This window comes from Sinohyriopsis cumingii, chromosome 16 (assembly GCF_028554795.1).
Source record: "Sinohyriopsis cumingii isolate HCF-2022 chromosome 16, ASM2855479v2, whole genome shotgun sequence".
Lineage (NCBI taxonomy): Eukaryota > Metazoa > Mollusca > Bivalvia > Unionida > Unionidae > Sinohyriopsis > Sinohyriopsis cumingii.
Window position 1 is genome coordinate 56,512,435 of NC_142976.1, and position 16,295 is coordinate 56,528,729.

The window sequence follows — 16,295 nt, forward strand, 5'->3', positions numbered from 1 at the left end:
ACACCATGAAATTAGAAAACAGTAACACCTGATAAATTAATTTAACAGATTCCTCTTCCTATAGAGCTCGCTCTTGTCCCCGGCAACATTGAATAGGTCAGCAGACGTCATCTTATTCAGGCAAGCTTAGCAAAGACATGTTTCTTTCCGTAGCGGATCGCACGTGTGTTCGTGAGAAGACGGGCTAGCGGCAAATTAGAAATTTCGAATAAACAATAATTAACTGATAACCGTTGCTACACGTTTACGCAGATCTTATAAGCACACTGTTTGATAACATGGTATTGACAGGAGACTACATCTGCATACCCCCACCCAAAAAAACTCGATGAAACCGATCGTTTCTACAACATTCATGCAGGGCCTTTGAAAGCAATCACGTGTCATGAGGTAAGAAACATCCAGGCCTCTCCTAGTTCTTGTTCAAGCAAAAGTTTTCTTTTTATAAAATTAAGAAGGATATGTCCCCGGTTACCACACACACACACACACACACACACACACACACACCTTGTCGACCCTGTTCACATGTATGCAAACCATCTATCTATCTATCTATCTATCTATCTATCTGTCTGTCTGTCTGTCTGTCTATCTATCTATATATTTATCTATCTATCTTTCTTTCTATCTATCTATCTGTATGTCTGTTTGTATGTCTGTCTGTCTATATATCTATCTATCTTTCTGTCTGTCTGTCTTTCTTTCTTTCTTTCTATATATATATATATATATATATATATATATATATGTGTGTGTGTGTGTGTGTGTGTGTGTGTGTGTGTGTGTGTGTGTCTAGTACCAGAGCTGGATCAAGTGGAGTGGTTGTGGGTGAGACCTGTCGGCTAAGGATTTAACCATTGTTTTATTGTTGAGCATGTTGTTCTTGTTGTTGTATTATTGTTTTGTTTTTTTTTAATATCATGCACATTTTGAGTAAAAAGACGCATAGACTTTTGCTTTGGTGCCCATTCGAGGAAAGTCAGGGTCCTTTGAAACTTTGCACCCACCCACCCCAAAACTTGACCTTGTCAGACCCTGAGTAAAAACGCGCCGTTGTTTTGATTTGTCGGCATATTTTCCTTGTCACTAGGAAACTCAATCTTAAATAAATCGGTCAACACAAGTATAACGGCCTGTACATTATGTAGCGATACCCGCATAGAAAAACATCATACCATGAAAATAGTTTGGTAGATAAAATATATCGGATTTGACTCCAATCAAGCATGTCCTTGAATACTACACAAATTTTATCTGTCAAGAATCTAGTATCGGGGTTTACCGTTTGACTTTATCAGACATGAAACACCCCGTCCAACGCGTTGGTTAGTGATGTCATGAGCTTTCTCTAAACAATTCAAGAGGACTATGTGCTTTTTTGTTTCCAGCTGAAATCGAAAACTCTGAGAAACAAATAAATGATAAGTTTATGTATTTATGTTATGGTGAATTAAAAGAACTCAATGACAAACCATTTGATGGAAATATGAAAAGGGCAAGAAAATAAAACAATATTTGCATATATGACAAATACAAACGTTTAGGTATGTGACTGTAATGATACGGTATATTCATATATGGTGACTCAAAGTAATGACAAAATCTATTCCTTTATGGAAATTTAAATTTTTTCTATCTTTCTTTTTCTTCGCTTTCAAGAACATAGCTGACTCAATGAAATTTCGGAATAAAATCTGGAATGTTTGTAAGAGTGTTGTGATACAATTTTATATTGTATGGATTAGTGATCAAGGTACGTGTATTCACTGCTCTAGGCACTGAACAAAGACCCTGTCGATGTTCTTGTCAAGTTTCTTTTCTGTGTGTGTTGGGGGGGGGGGGGTACAAATTTGCATTGGCGATACTTTTGAGGACCGACAGTTTCAACATGCATTATCATGTTACGGTCGAAATCCATTTGTACAAGTTTGTCTGTGAGGAACACGATCATATCTTGCACTGGAATTTCGTTTTTCGTTGTTTTTAACAGCATTTGAAATACAGTTAGATGTTAGACACTTTATTTTCTCGCTGATCACCAAACTTCGAATTATGTCAGTCAGGCCTGGCCTTAGGCCGACTGGACCGATTTGGCCCAGTCGGTCCCCACGCTTACAGGGGCCCCGCGCGTTAGTAATTTGTACAAATATATAAAGTAATTTTAAAGCGATGGAAGAAAAGTTTAAGTTCAATATCATATAAAATTTGTTTAAAAGTTTATTTCCAACTGCTGTGCTCACAGGGTCCCTGCGCGTAAATCCGGGGGGGGGGGGGCGCCAAAATGTTTGACATCTGGCGTCACGTTTGCTAAGACCGCTGCTTTTTCAGTTATGTGACTGAATGACAGTTGCGTCGTTTGCACAAAACAATGTGCATCATTTCGTTAAACCCATACTGAATTCCATCAAGGGTTTGTTTACATACGTGACGTCATGGGGACGTGTGGCTATTATCATGGTTCCATAATGGATCAACTTTTGACTGATTTTGTTATTGTACACGGTGTACAAAACGATAAGCTATGAGATTGTCGGCTCTTTAATTGCATTAGGTGTCGCTCCGTGTTGTCGATGTAACAGATATTTCCAATACCTGGTCACTGGCAATATTGATCAAGCGAATCTTTCCACTATACAAGGCCAGACTTCAATAGATGAGGGGGCTTACACCTTGTCAATTGAATGATAGCGTAATTTTAACAGAGCTCAACAAATCCACAACAAACAACGTTGGTAGGAGGGCTCTACGTATCGTCTGCACACACTGATCCGGAATTTAAACGTAGAGGACTTATATAAAGACATACCGGTAAGTTGTTCTATCGACTTTCTTTTACATCTTTAGAGCTACCATCGTATAAATTCGTGTTTTCAGGTCACATATATACTTTGGTTCTAGGCAACGACAGGTGACGTATTTAGAGAAGACAAATGGCCCACCTCTGACACCGAATTCGACGCACACTTTTCACATCCAGTAACTCATTAAACATGGAGAATATTTAGGTTTGCTTCGAGTTTGTAAATACAAAAGCCGGTTATATAGTAGGTGTTGTGCCTTGCTCATATTTAAGAAGAATCGTATGTTTTTACGCTCCGTCTTTGTGTAAAGTCGACACCTTATATATTCAAGAATAATGACCAAACATTACCAATTAAGCTATAGTTTATAAACAAATGCAAGGAAGAGGTGGCCTTTACAGATCACCGATATAACACCTCCGTCCGCGTTGGTTCGAGTCTCCAGCTCGGCCAAACTGGGGTAGTAAGAAATTAGCCACTACTTTCCTGTGGGTCAGTCGTTCTTGCAAGATTTTCCCTGGTTCATCCTTCATCAAATATACTGGCCTCCATGTATACCTATCACGTGCTTGCTTGAAAAGTAGCGTTAAACCCATAACAACAACAACAACAACAAAATCAACAACAATGCAAATGCCACGGGATCAAACCGTAGCATTTCTCATAAATCAGCATAATACTGTTGTGAAATAATTCTGCTCGGTTTGTCACCATGACCACCTTTCATCTATCCACCATCCACCCCATGTGTTTCACTATACCTGTCAGGTATATCCTCACATATAAGTAAAGACATAGGTTTTCTGTCAATTCAAAGGCAGCAAAACGGACCTATTATACAACCGAAGAGCAGGAAAACAAATTTGGGTCCATAGATCTCAAAATGGATACCAGAAACCAAAATATAAATTATAATGCAACTTGCATATTATTCGACTCAACGTATACACAGTCAATAAAAGAATCGTACATTCGATAGCAATTCTTGTCAAACTTACTGTAATAATATCCATCCAATCACTAAAAACAAATCTTTTCGTTTACGAGCATTACGATAAAAGCGCAATGTGGAATATTAGTTTTGCTTTAACACTCTGTCGTGTACACTTACTACATAAAACCGTGATGTGGCACTATCATCCCAACCCCACTGCAAATTATGGCACCAAAGGACGTCTGATGCCCCAATCGTTCGCATGTTGCCAGAGACAAGATTATCAAGTGAGGAGTCTACAGATAGCAGTTCGATTAAAATCTCGACATCGTACAGACGAAGACATCGTACAGACGAAGATATCGTACAGACGAAGATATCGATTTTAATTATGTATTTTTTCACCATATATATATATATATATATATATATATATATATATATATATATATATATATATATATATATATATATATATATATATTTGTTCCCATTGCTAGAAAGATGGCTCTTGTTGACCAAATATGCTGTCCAATCCAAACTATTTAAATGAATCAATATTATGCTCAGGTATGTATAAAGATGAATTGGTTGCGTCACGGTTGAAATGCGTTTATTTTATGGAGTATAATGAAAGCGACGCAGTTGAAAAACAGGAATACCTAGCAAAAGACTTTCTTTCAATATTACTTTACTCCTTGGTTTGTCACGTTGTGACTGATGTTTTGCAATTTAACCCTAAGATATGACCCTTTTAATAAGTACAGTAAAGACTGGATTATCATACCTACACCTCAAAAATTAATTTGTCTTTCATGTTTGGTATTTAATATTTGTCTTTGGCCAATTTGTCTACTTGGTTTTATAAGTCTCCATTCGTTAAGAATAGAATAAAATATTTAATTCTTTTTAAGACCTATCAGTTTTAATAGGGTGGGAACAATGCCTGTCTGATGACTGATTTATCCGATGACGATTTGTTTGATGACTGATTTATTTAATTACTGTTCTATTTGATGACTGATTTATCTGATGATTATAATTTTTGATGATTGATTTATTTGATTACTGTTCTATTTGATGACTGATTCATCTTATGAATGTTATATTTGATGACTGTTCTATCTGATGATTTATTTATCTGATGACTGATTTGTTTGAGGTCTTATATTTGACGATTGTTCTATCTGATGACTGACTCATCTGATGGCTGTTATATTTTATGACTGTTCTATCTGATGACTGATTTATCTGATGACCTATTTATTTGAGGTCTTATATTTGATGATTATTCTATCTGATGACTGACTCATCTGATGGCTGTTATATTTTATGACTGTTCTGTGTGATGACTGATTTATCTGATGACTGTTCTCACAACGTCTATTTTCAAATGAAAGCTGAACAGTAAAGAGCTGATTTTGAATGGAAGTGGGACCAGAAATCAAGTCTGCAATGAAACTTAGTAACCACAACATGCTGTCTGTTAATATCACAATATCATTTTAAGAAAACTATATTTAAGCCATAACATGATGGCGAATCCCATAGATGGATTTTTCGCACGTTGAGGCAAAAAAAAAGCTAAAAATCAATACAACGGAAACCTTGTCCATGTCATTTTATATTTATGTGTTGGGTGCTTTGATCTTCGAGAGCTGACAATATTCCATTACCTTTTATGTTTTGTATTTTTATGTTTGAAAAAAATTTCTTTGCTAACCCTGAAATCAAATATTGAATCTAATATGAATCGTTTACTTCAAAAACACTGAAAAGTTTGTTTAAAATATACATTGTCGGGAAGAGGATTGGTGGATAATATTGGTATATTGACAGAATTGTTTAATCTATTCTCCTTTCAAAAGTAAATTCACATAGAAGCAACCGTGTGAATGACAAACTTCAAGAAACAAAAAATTAACCATTCATGTTTTTACAATTGGTTCTTCCACATCTTGCATTTTCATGTTCCTTGCTTCTTGTAAATGAGTTCTTAGGAAGATCAGGGTATTGGTAAGTCTACTCTTTCACTGAAGATCAAGGCAATGATGATTTCTAAACCAGCCTGAAAGAGGATGGCTTTCCAGTACGATAGACACTTGATTATCCCAACCTCCATTAATATGTTTCAGTTTTTTGTCCTTGGCCTGGAAGTATATCAAAATAAGTTAGTTCTTCCGTACGATACACATGTGATTAGACAGATCACCCCATCTCTAATTATTGTTATTACATTTTGCTTATCTGATAACAACGCAAAATAAACATATAGTTTGATAATTGTCAGGCTGTTTGACAATTGTCTCTACGTTTTTCTCTCCATTTTTTAGCTCCTATCTGTAGATTCCGCCAGTCAGTCAACAAGCATGAGTCTAGGTTTTCACTCGGATGTTGAGATTAGTGTTTGCTTTGTCCTTTTCAAAGTTCGAATAATCAAATTTACGCCGAATTTTGAAGGTGTGAACATTATTAAGCACGAAGAAATCGCAAAAAAACTTCACTTAAATTATGATAGTAACAGAAATTAGTTTTAGTTTGAAAAATTAAAATCTAGTAAGTTTCTGTTCATTAAGTCATATTGTATCAATAAAAAAAGTCCTTTTACATAGGTAAACGGATATTTTATGCGACACAAAACAAAGGACACACTCAACTTTACTCAGGACCATTAACACTTGTACCAGCGTAACCCACGATATATGCGTGTATTACACGATTTAAAAAATAAATGTTTACACACTTTTTTCTTTTCATGTACATTCTTTAGCACTCTTGCCTACAAATTATTTGGCATTCGCTTTGTAACAATAACAAAAAGGGCATTTATGCGACAAATGAAGTGTGTTTACAGGATTTCCCCGAAGGTCAATAAATTGGCATTAAAAGACACATCGAAACTCGACTCGGCGCTTAATCATCTAATCCGTTGCATCCTCCGAGATAAAATCAATCGACAGAGATTTGCCCCAATCTAAATTAAAGCCTTCTTTGATATATGGCTTCGATATGGTGTGTTGTGTTGACTTTGTACAGGTATTTTGTCTGTAAGATACAGACAACAATGTATCCCACTACCAACCTGTATTGTGTCAACTCTCAAACAGGTACCAGGTTTTCTGGCACCTTCATGACAAACAAAGTTTTGGGATAAACTAAGACTAATTCTGTCGAGCCAAAAACGCGGAACGTAGTGATATAATTGATGAAAATTATTTGTGAATTTAAAGACATAGAAAAATTAAAACATAACTGGACCCGCCGCCAACCCCCAACCCCCCCCCAAAAAAATAGATTAAAATTATATCCTCAGGTAAAGTATAGTACATCTTTCAAGTTTTCTTTTTAAATACTATTTAAATTTAATATGAAAACTAGGTTGTTGAAGACGACGGCATTTGCAAGAAAATTACAATTCAAATCGGCGCCATCTTTGCAAATTATCGTGCGGTATGTCTATGAACGGTATTAAAAGAATGATTGGTATTATGTTATGAATGTATTTGTCGTATATCCCAATACCAGTCATACAAATGCGAGCACTAAACCGTTCTGTATGATTGACAATGCAGTATATTTTTGATTGAGAGACATCTCTACTTTACCTTCGTGTTTCTGTCGTGTTGGTTATAGTGATGTCAAGAATTCATTATTTCTTGTTCGATACCCGTTTGAGACAATTCTAGTACACAAACGCATGATGTGTGTTGGTATATTTTGATATTCAAGTTTCGGCCTACAATGTGCATGGGCGGCTGCCGAGTTTATTCTAGTTCTGTGTTTATGTGTTCACCATAATTGTCGTAATGAGTGTTTTCATGGGAACTCGGTCCTTTTTTACTCCTCTTCCTTCTCCATAAAATTAATATCTTGGATGCATCTGTCACAGTCTGATATATAAATTACTTCAGGTTTCGTTTTATATAGGTTATTGTTGGGTTGAAAATCAAGATTTTGATAGCTATTCACACGTCGTGGAATTGTTACTAATACAAAGATGGGAATCATGTAAGGATCACCCTTGTAGTACCAATCGTTTTACTGATTTGGTTCCTCTATTCTCTGACATGTTTTGAAATGTATACGTGTCAATGTTATTGAGCCTTATTTTGATAGTGGTTACCTTCAGAGGTGAGAGAGTACATCCTCGATAACGTTCGCAACTTGGAGGTCAATCCCACGGATCATTCCTCGAATGTGTGCAAATAACTGCAATTCGGACCACCTTGGCTACTTACGAAACAAGGATTGACAGAGAAATTGCGAATGCATCGAACTTTATTTCATTCGCAACTTTTCTGCCATTCCTACGACCAATCCAATCACAGAAATAGCCGAGGTGGTCAGAATAGTTTGCAGTTTCTTTTTTTCCGAAGAAATATCCGGCAAACAAAATGTGTGTTTTTTCTGTACATTACCGTATTGCGCCGACATACATCCGATGCATATTTTTTATCGCAGAAATAGCCAAGGTGATCCCAATGCCTCGATCACAGTCATAGTGGAAAACTCTCTTCACTGATATAAGTCAGGCATGTGCAACTATCGTCAAGGCGCGGTCCCGATAGCGATTACATCCGATGATGTAAAATGTAACCTGACAAGACGAGGTCGCGGGCCGTTGGTTGCACATGCCTAATATAAGTGGTGAACTAGTTCAAGTACAACATGGTTACAGTTTTGTCCCAAACGACTTGCAGACAGTTACTGACAATGAATTACAAAACTGGCCGATTTGTAGAGGAATTTATGCGTTTTGTCGACGTCTGTTACAAATCATGTTCCTAACTGAAACTTCAATTCATTTACTGCTCGAAATATTTGAGTCTCGTGTTACCAAGGTATGTAGTTATTATATTAAACTTGGTTTTGTCAGACAACTGGAAGGACACGTTAGTAGGTACATGGGCCTAAGCTATGTCATGTATATTTAATTTAAAGGCCCTGATCAACACAATTTTGTATTCCTATCTTAAGATTAGTCTGTGGCGGAATCATTTTTAGCTGTTTTTAGTTACAATTTTAGAGGAATTATTTATTTAAATTATTCATTGGAATTACAAAGTGAACATTGACATTTTGGTCTAAAACACTATTTTTCATTTTTGTGAATTTTTAAAACACATTCTAGATTATATCATTGTGATACATCAAGACTATTCGAATATAGGTACATTCACGATTGTTGGTACATCAGCACATTAAAGATTGAAATTACTTCGGAACGCCACTGGAATTCATTCGGAACACTATACTTTTGGACTTATGATATAACTTTTAGGATTATGTGGGGATTTCATTCATAATACTGTAAGTTCTTAAATTTTCATTTTATAATTTAGAGAATAACATTATTTGTTGAATTTTACTAAACTTGTTGGTGCTGCTTTTTTTGTCACTTAGTTGGCGATCACAGAGTCGTGACAGAAAGAGCTACTAGTTCTTGTCGAACACGACCTTTCATGGTATTCTATGACTGTAATCGTGAAACTTGTAAAAGAAAAATATTGATGTTTCTGTTCGAACTTATTTTGAGTTGTTTATTACCTGACAAAATATATCCGTTGTTTTCCAATAAATCAATGTGCATAATTAGCGTATGGTTGCGAGGAAAAATGACCTCTCTTAAATTCTCGAGCAATCTTACACTTTTTGCAAAAGTATATGATTTTTTTTTTTTGGTGTTTGAGCGCACAAAACAAAGTAAGTTATTTTGGTACCAAGACATTTGACACGAAGTTCCTTGCACAGGGACACCAAGGTAGCCGATCAGGGTTGACGTGATTGTAGGCATCTAACACGCACCCTTTCGAATGCGTGTACTGCACACTAACCACTTAGCCACCACAAGCATACAAGTCATCAGAAGTGTTCAAAACTATCATGTGGCCTGGAATCAAGTAAATCACGATTCATTGCAGATATTCCGTAATCCAGCATTGCATCACTATGCATACTTAGTAGAGCTATTGCGCCAACATTAGAGAGCAACACACTTAAATTTAACTAAATTTGTCTAATTATCAGAGACAATAAAGATTTGTAAGCAGTTCATAACTACCATGGTAGCAGGTACAGGATTGCTGTGGGGCCTGGCCGAGACGGAGGCACGGCCCAGCCAGGAAAAACATAAAAAAATAAAGTGACAGTAAGGGTGTGGGGGCGGTACAAAAAGTTTGCTGTGGGGCCCGTGGTGAGATAGTTACGCCACTGTTGTAATGATTTTATCGTCTATAGTATTATTGGAACAAAAATGAAGAATGTGCAGTGATGACACTTGCCTGTTAACTAACGTATGATCAGTCGATCCATCTCTTCATGGCATGTCTTCCTTCAGATTTCCAAAATAAGGACAAAAAGAAAATGATCTTTTTGGTTCTTTTGCTCGACCTCGTGTTCTGACCATTTTTGGTACGCATGAATTTTATTTCCATTTCAAATTAGCCATTCCTTCAATATTCGTCTACTATAATGGCTGACTGGCCTGTTCTGCCCTGACGTCACATTAAACTCTCAATCAAAAGAGGTGATGCAATCAATTATTGCTGAGAGTGTCACTCTAGATTTCACGAGTTTATAAGGGAGAAGTGGATTTTGTATTTACACATACTGGTCCATAAAGTACGTAAACATTTTTTAAAAATATTTTTATCTCCATATGTGAACTGCCATAAAAACTAAAAAGAGCGTATATTTACATTTACAAGAAGTTAGTTTAGATAGATGCACCGAATCATCTTTAGTGAGAGGATAAGTGAACATATACGGTAGAAAAAGATGACGAACCGATAAGACGTGCATGCACATTTAATGCCATCTCACCTCTGTCTGCATGGGTTCGAGTCTCGGATTCGGCCAATGTGGGTGTGTGAGAAAGTTTGCTAGTAGCTTCTCGTGGGTCGGTGGTTCTTTCCAGGGGTTTTCCCGGGTTCTTCCTCCACTATTAACACTGGCCGCCATGTATAGTCTATCGTGTGCTGACAAATGGCGTTAAACCCTACAACAATAATAACAACAACAACAACAACAAGCACATTTGAATGGTCAATGGCCGATAGTCTGATTGACAGTTAACTATTTCCAAACACAATTTTAAAATGCAGTATTTATATCCTGTTCCTTTCCATTCTTGATGTGTTTAATGACACGACAAGTCTCAATACATTTTTTTTTCTTCATATAATACTTATTCTATATATACGGAATCTAGGGAGTGGTAGCAGTTTCCGAGGGGATGGGTATTTCGGGCCGTAGTAGGAGATTTTGAGCACTACAGTCATGTTGTTTTCGTTTCTTTGTGCAAGCGTAGACTAGAATTTGACGTCATGTGATAGGGCACAGTAGTCTGTAACAATTGGACTTTCAAGATTTTATAAGATAAATTACTTCTCTTGGACTATTTCGTTCAAGTCACGCTTTGTTCTTGTCTAATTTGCTGGTTATGTATACAAATTTGGTAATTACCCAGCTGGTCATTTTAGTTTAAAACAATACGTTTCACTGTGACATTCGATGATGGACACTAGGTATTCATTTCAACTGACCATAGCGTCGGCTGCCCTTGTCATGCACAACATTAAAACTTCGACTATGCCAACCACTCATTTCGTAACTGTAACCAGTTTCAGAGAACAAAAAAAAAGAGACTTAATTCTCAAAGCTTCGTCTGTCTGATTACAACTCTGGGCGGGTATATAAGTACATTTGTTGTAAGTAACCGAAGAGTCTGTTTTGACCCGTCTGCTTCATATTGCAATTTAGACTAAAAATGAGCCGGACCAGATAGTAGACTAATATAAGGCAGGCAACTCTATGTAAATCATATTCTTTTAGCTAGTTTTGGAAACAGACTATAGCGGATGCGCGCATCCTTGTAGTTGTGACAAGAAAAGATTTCGCCTTAGAGAGGAATATTGTAGCAAATTTTAATATACATTAGCCCTGGTCTGGAAATTATTTTAAAAAGTCTGAGCTTAAGTTTAAACTTGATTTCATTAGCAATTAAAATGGCGTTACGGAAGTAAAGTTTCATGCTATTGGTTGAACACAAATCTCAAGCTCGGACTCGGGCTCATGGGTTTTAAATTTTTCAAGCATGGAGACCAGTGGATTCTGCCAATTATATTGGCTGGTTTTCATGTGCTTGAATGTTGTATAATACCTTCCTTGAACGTACCTGAACATACATTTATGGGCAGCATAATTAAAAGCCATGTTGACTTTGGTAGTACGTGTAAGGATTAATACGCGCTACCTAACAGAAGGAAAATCACAAACGATTTATCGGAAGGCCTAGGCCTAATAGTCGACAGATCGTTGACTCATCCCATCTATCAGTAAAACATTAAGACCATAAGACCTTACAAATGTGAATGGATCGCTGACTAATACTATTTATTGCTTGAATGGTGTGAGCTATTATGTAATAGCGATCGAGTTCACAGCTTTTTAGAGCTGTCTTAGGTGTGAACTATTACGAACTCTCGACCCGGGTCCTTCCTCCACCGTTGATATTGGCCGTCATGTATAGCCCATCTTGTGCTGAAAAATGGCGTTAAACCCTACAGCAACAACAACAACAACATCAACAACAACAACAACAACGAACTTTCGTTCGAGTTTACAGCTTTTCAGAGCTGTCTTAGGTGTGAGCTATTATGTCCTCGCGATTGAGTATACAGCTTTTCAGATCTGTCTTAGGTGTGAGCTATTATGTCCTCGCGATCGAATTTACAGATTTTCAGAGCTGTCTTAGCTGTGAGCTATTATGTCCTCGCGATCGAGTATACAGCTTTTCAGAGCTGTCTTTTCTGATGCCCTGTCATATTGGTTATTGTTTAACATAAATAAATTACAATAGTTATAACTTCAATCTTTGTTATCCAGTTTCCATTTAAATAAACACCGTTCTAAAATATTGTGAATGTTAACCAAAAACAGAAGAATCATATATACACTGTGTTCCTTTTATTAAGTCGTCAGATGCCCCTAAATAGTGTAATAGGGCTAACGTATCGCAACATGAACCCTGTTGGTACTGAGTAAATGTGAGCCATATCTAACAAACGAGTTGCAACAGACAGGCCCGTGAATTGATCGTTTTTGGATTCAAATTTAACCGATAGTGCCTATCACAATCTGTTTTTGAAATGACAGTTAGGATGATAACACAATATTTTATCGCTAACAACAGCTATATAAAGAAATATCTTTGTCATGCGGTCCGATTAAACTGAAAATAAATTGCCGATACCGGAATAAGGTGTGTGACGTTAGGATTATTGTAAAGCTATGAAATAACTCGCAGTACTAATTATGTTTTGCACTTAATTATTGACGATACAATACTAATTATGTTATGCACTTAGTTACATACTATGCAGGTAAGTCCCACACATGTCAAACTAACACAACAGTCTTGCGGACAGTTAAAGGTGAGAAAAAGTACGAGTAAATTTAACAGCTGTGTTAATTAGCAAAGCTTGAGGGGAAATAATTCAACTATGCGATTGAATTATGAGGGATGTATTGTTATGGTGTCAAGTTTCATGTTCACCACTTAGTAATGGGCGGTCACTTTTTACCTTGAGTAACCATGTAATTTACTACGACAGCAGTCACAAATGATTAATAAGGCGTAATTAAATTCAGCTTTACAGATGTAAACTAATGTTCTAGGATTGTCACTGCTGAGTTTCCGTAATATTGTATTTTATTACAGGGCCGGATGGGGGGAAGATGGGTTCCGGGTTTACGGACCCCATCCCTGCTAAAAACGTACACACGTATGTACAAAACTTGTCACTTGAAATTTGACCATCGTTTTATACTTGCGCACACTTATTGGGTATTATGCACACCGAGAAAATACACACATAGACGTTTGTTTTGGTGCCCTATCGAGGAAAGTCACGGCCCTTTTTAAATTTTGAAAACAACCCACCCACCCCACAACACAACACTTGACCTAATCAGGCCCTGTTATTATATACCTATCAATTTTCTGCCCATGAGTGAGCCAGAATGTCACCGTCAAATCACAAAAGATCGCTGCCGAGCCTCTTTAATATGTATTTTACTGTATTCTAGGTGTATCATTGTTGAGTTTCTGTAATATTGTTTGTTGTGTTCTAGGGTTATCACTGCTGAGTTTCCGTAACAGTATTTTTAATTCTAAGGTTATCATTACTGAGACTCCATAACATTTTTTGTTGTATTCTAGGGTTGTCACTGCTGGATTTCCGTGATATGTTTGTTTAATTGTAGATTTGTCGCTGCTGACTTTCCGCAAATTTTTGTTTTATTTGTCGTTGTCACTCCTGGGTTTCCGTAATATGTTGTTTTTATTCATTGTTGCTACTGACGAGTTTCCGTAATTTTAACTTGCATCTGGAAACGCACACGTTTAATCGTTTGGTTAACTGCCAACCGCGTTTCTTTCGTACACATATTTCATTGGTAGTTTGGTATCTGTGTATAAGTCATAGCTTAGTATTCATTATATATTTCTACAGTCAATGCTTGACTGTGTCAGATTATCCATTCTACATATTAAATGCACCCTTCTGTTTTTTTTGAGTCACCTACTATTTCACTCTTGAAATAGATCGACAAATATAATACATGTACATAGCAAAACTAGTTATCTTGCATTCTAGGGTTATCGCAATGTTTGTTTATTATTTTTCTTGTCGCTTTGTTTATTTATTATTGTCTTTGTCGCTCTGTTTATTTATTATTGTCAAATAATTGATGAATACATTAAAGAAAGACCATATCACCTCATATTTTTGATGATGGTGGTGGTGGTGGTCACATTGATGTCTATTTAGTTTGATAAAGTTTATAAGGATGGTCGTGATGATGATGACAACGACTAAGACGATCAAACGGCAATCAGCTTTCAACATAACAGACCTAAGGAAAACGAAGCGACATATTATGATTGTAGCTACCATTGACATTCCAGCAAAAATGTATTCAGGATATCGTTTACTGTGCGCCATGTTTGCCTAATGAATATTCAGGAATTACTCATAGCGAAATGTTTGAAGTGTAATTGATGGCAATTTGATACGAAGGTTAAAAGCTATCAATAAACACGCCAAAACATGCTAGATATTTCAATTCCATGGTTTGTTGGCCTTTTTCTTTTTCTTTATTATATTACCTCATCAGCACAGCGTACAGTTGAGAATTTGGAACTATTTCAGACTGGATACATTCCCAGTCTCGTAAAGTTGATAACTGTCAACCATCTGAATCTGGTTACATACCCATTCTCTTGCATTCAAGTTGTTTTAAATTAAGTAGCTCGACTCGGTGTATAATAAAAATTAGATTATATTCTAAATTACACGCATTTCAGTCTGAGCAGTCTTCGTTTAACGATTACCTTTAATTCAGAATATTGAGTTTCCTTCTGAATATGTCAGTATTTTGTTTGGGATAATTGTAGGCGAATATTGATCATAATGTACGTAAATAACAGAACATTTTATAAAAGAAATTTGAACGCAGATTCACTGCTTCTGCTATTAATTCTTTTTATATTTAGCCGTCATTTGATTTCATGTACAGTAATTCAGTTGATTTGATGTAACTAAATCAGGTGAAACTTGGTTCAATTTAACAACTTGCATAAGCAGAATACGACCATTTTGCTGGCTGAAAGCACTTTAAGCATGAGCCTGAATGATTGGTTTGGGTTTGGGTTGGTATGATAATTTGGATATGTTTGCTCTGTGTTTACCTGTAAGACCCTGTTAATTTACCCGTAAGGTCCTGTCTTTTCACCTGCAAGGTCCTGTATATTTACCCGTTGGCCCCTGTCTATATACCAGTAAGGCCCTGTCTGTTTACCCGTAGTTTCCTATTTACCTGTAAGGCCATATATATATATATATATATATATATATATATATATATATATATATATATATATATATATATATATATATATATATATATATATATATATATATATATATATATATATGGTCATCGTCGTCAACATCATTAGCAGCACTTATTCATTCATTTATATATTTATTTATGCAGATAATTATACAGGACAATTCTTATCATCTCTTGAAGAATTATGCAATATAAATACCGAATAGAAATCTTTAGAATATGCCATCTTTTCTGCCTGTTTTAATCGTGTATCAAAGATTATTTCACGGTTGTCATCAAATAATAAGTAAAAACTTTCATAAAAACAGTTGCTTTCTGTTTGCATTTTACGTAATTTCTTAAGTCCACTGCATATTTTCTAGTTTTTTGAGTCAGTGTGTTTTATATTTACTGACCCTCTCCGATAATACTTTGCCAGGGTACTGGCATCCCACTCAAAGTTTCCCCGCCTATTATACCAAAAATGTAGATAATAAATTGTAGGCTTTAGTGCAGCCGTTTTCTCTTTTAATTAACAAACGATCTAACATCAGCACAATGTCTTTTACAGTGTCAACTATAGTGCCAACTTAATCATCCCATTTTAGTTACAGTTTTTAGATGACAACATATACAACATTTAACATAGACACACGGCATTC

General features: G+C 36.1%; 1 protein-coding gene across 1 annotated transcript in view; it reads left to right on the forward strand.

The window, feature by feature from the left end:
• The first annotated feature begins 2,559 nt into the window (after nt 1-2,559).
• LOC149780466 (uncharacterized) overlaps nt 2,560-16,295 on the forward strand; it is a 35,085-nt gene continuing 21,349 nt past the window's right edge. The window contains exon 1 of the mRNA XM_089937417.1: nt 2,560-2,811. The gene's annotated coding sequence lies outside the window, so the exon portion shown is untranslated. The remainder of the gene's footprint in view (nt 2,812-16,295) is intronic.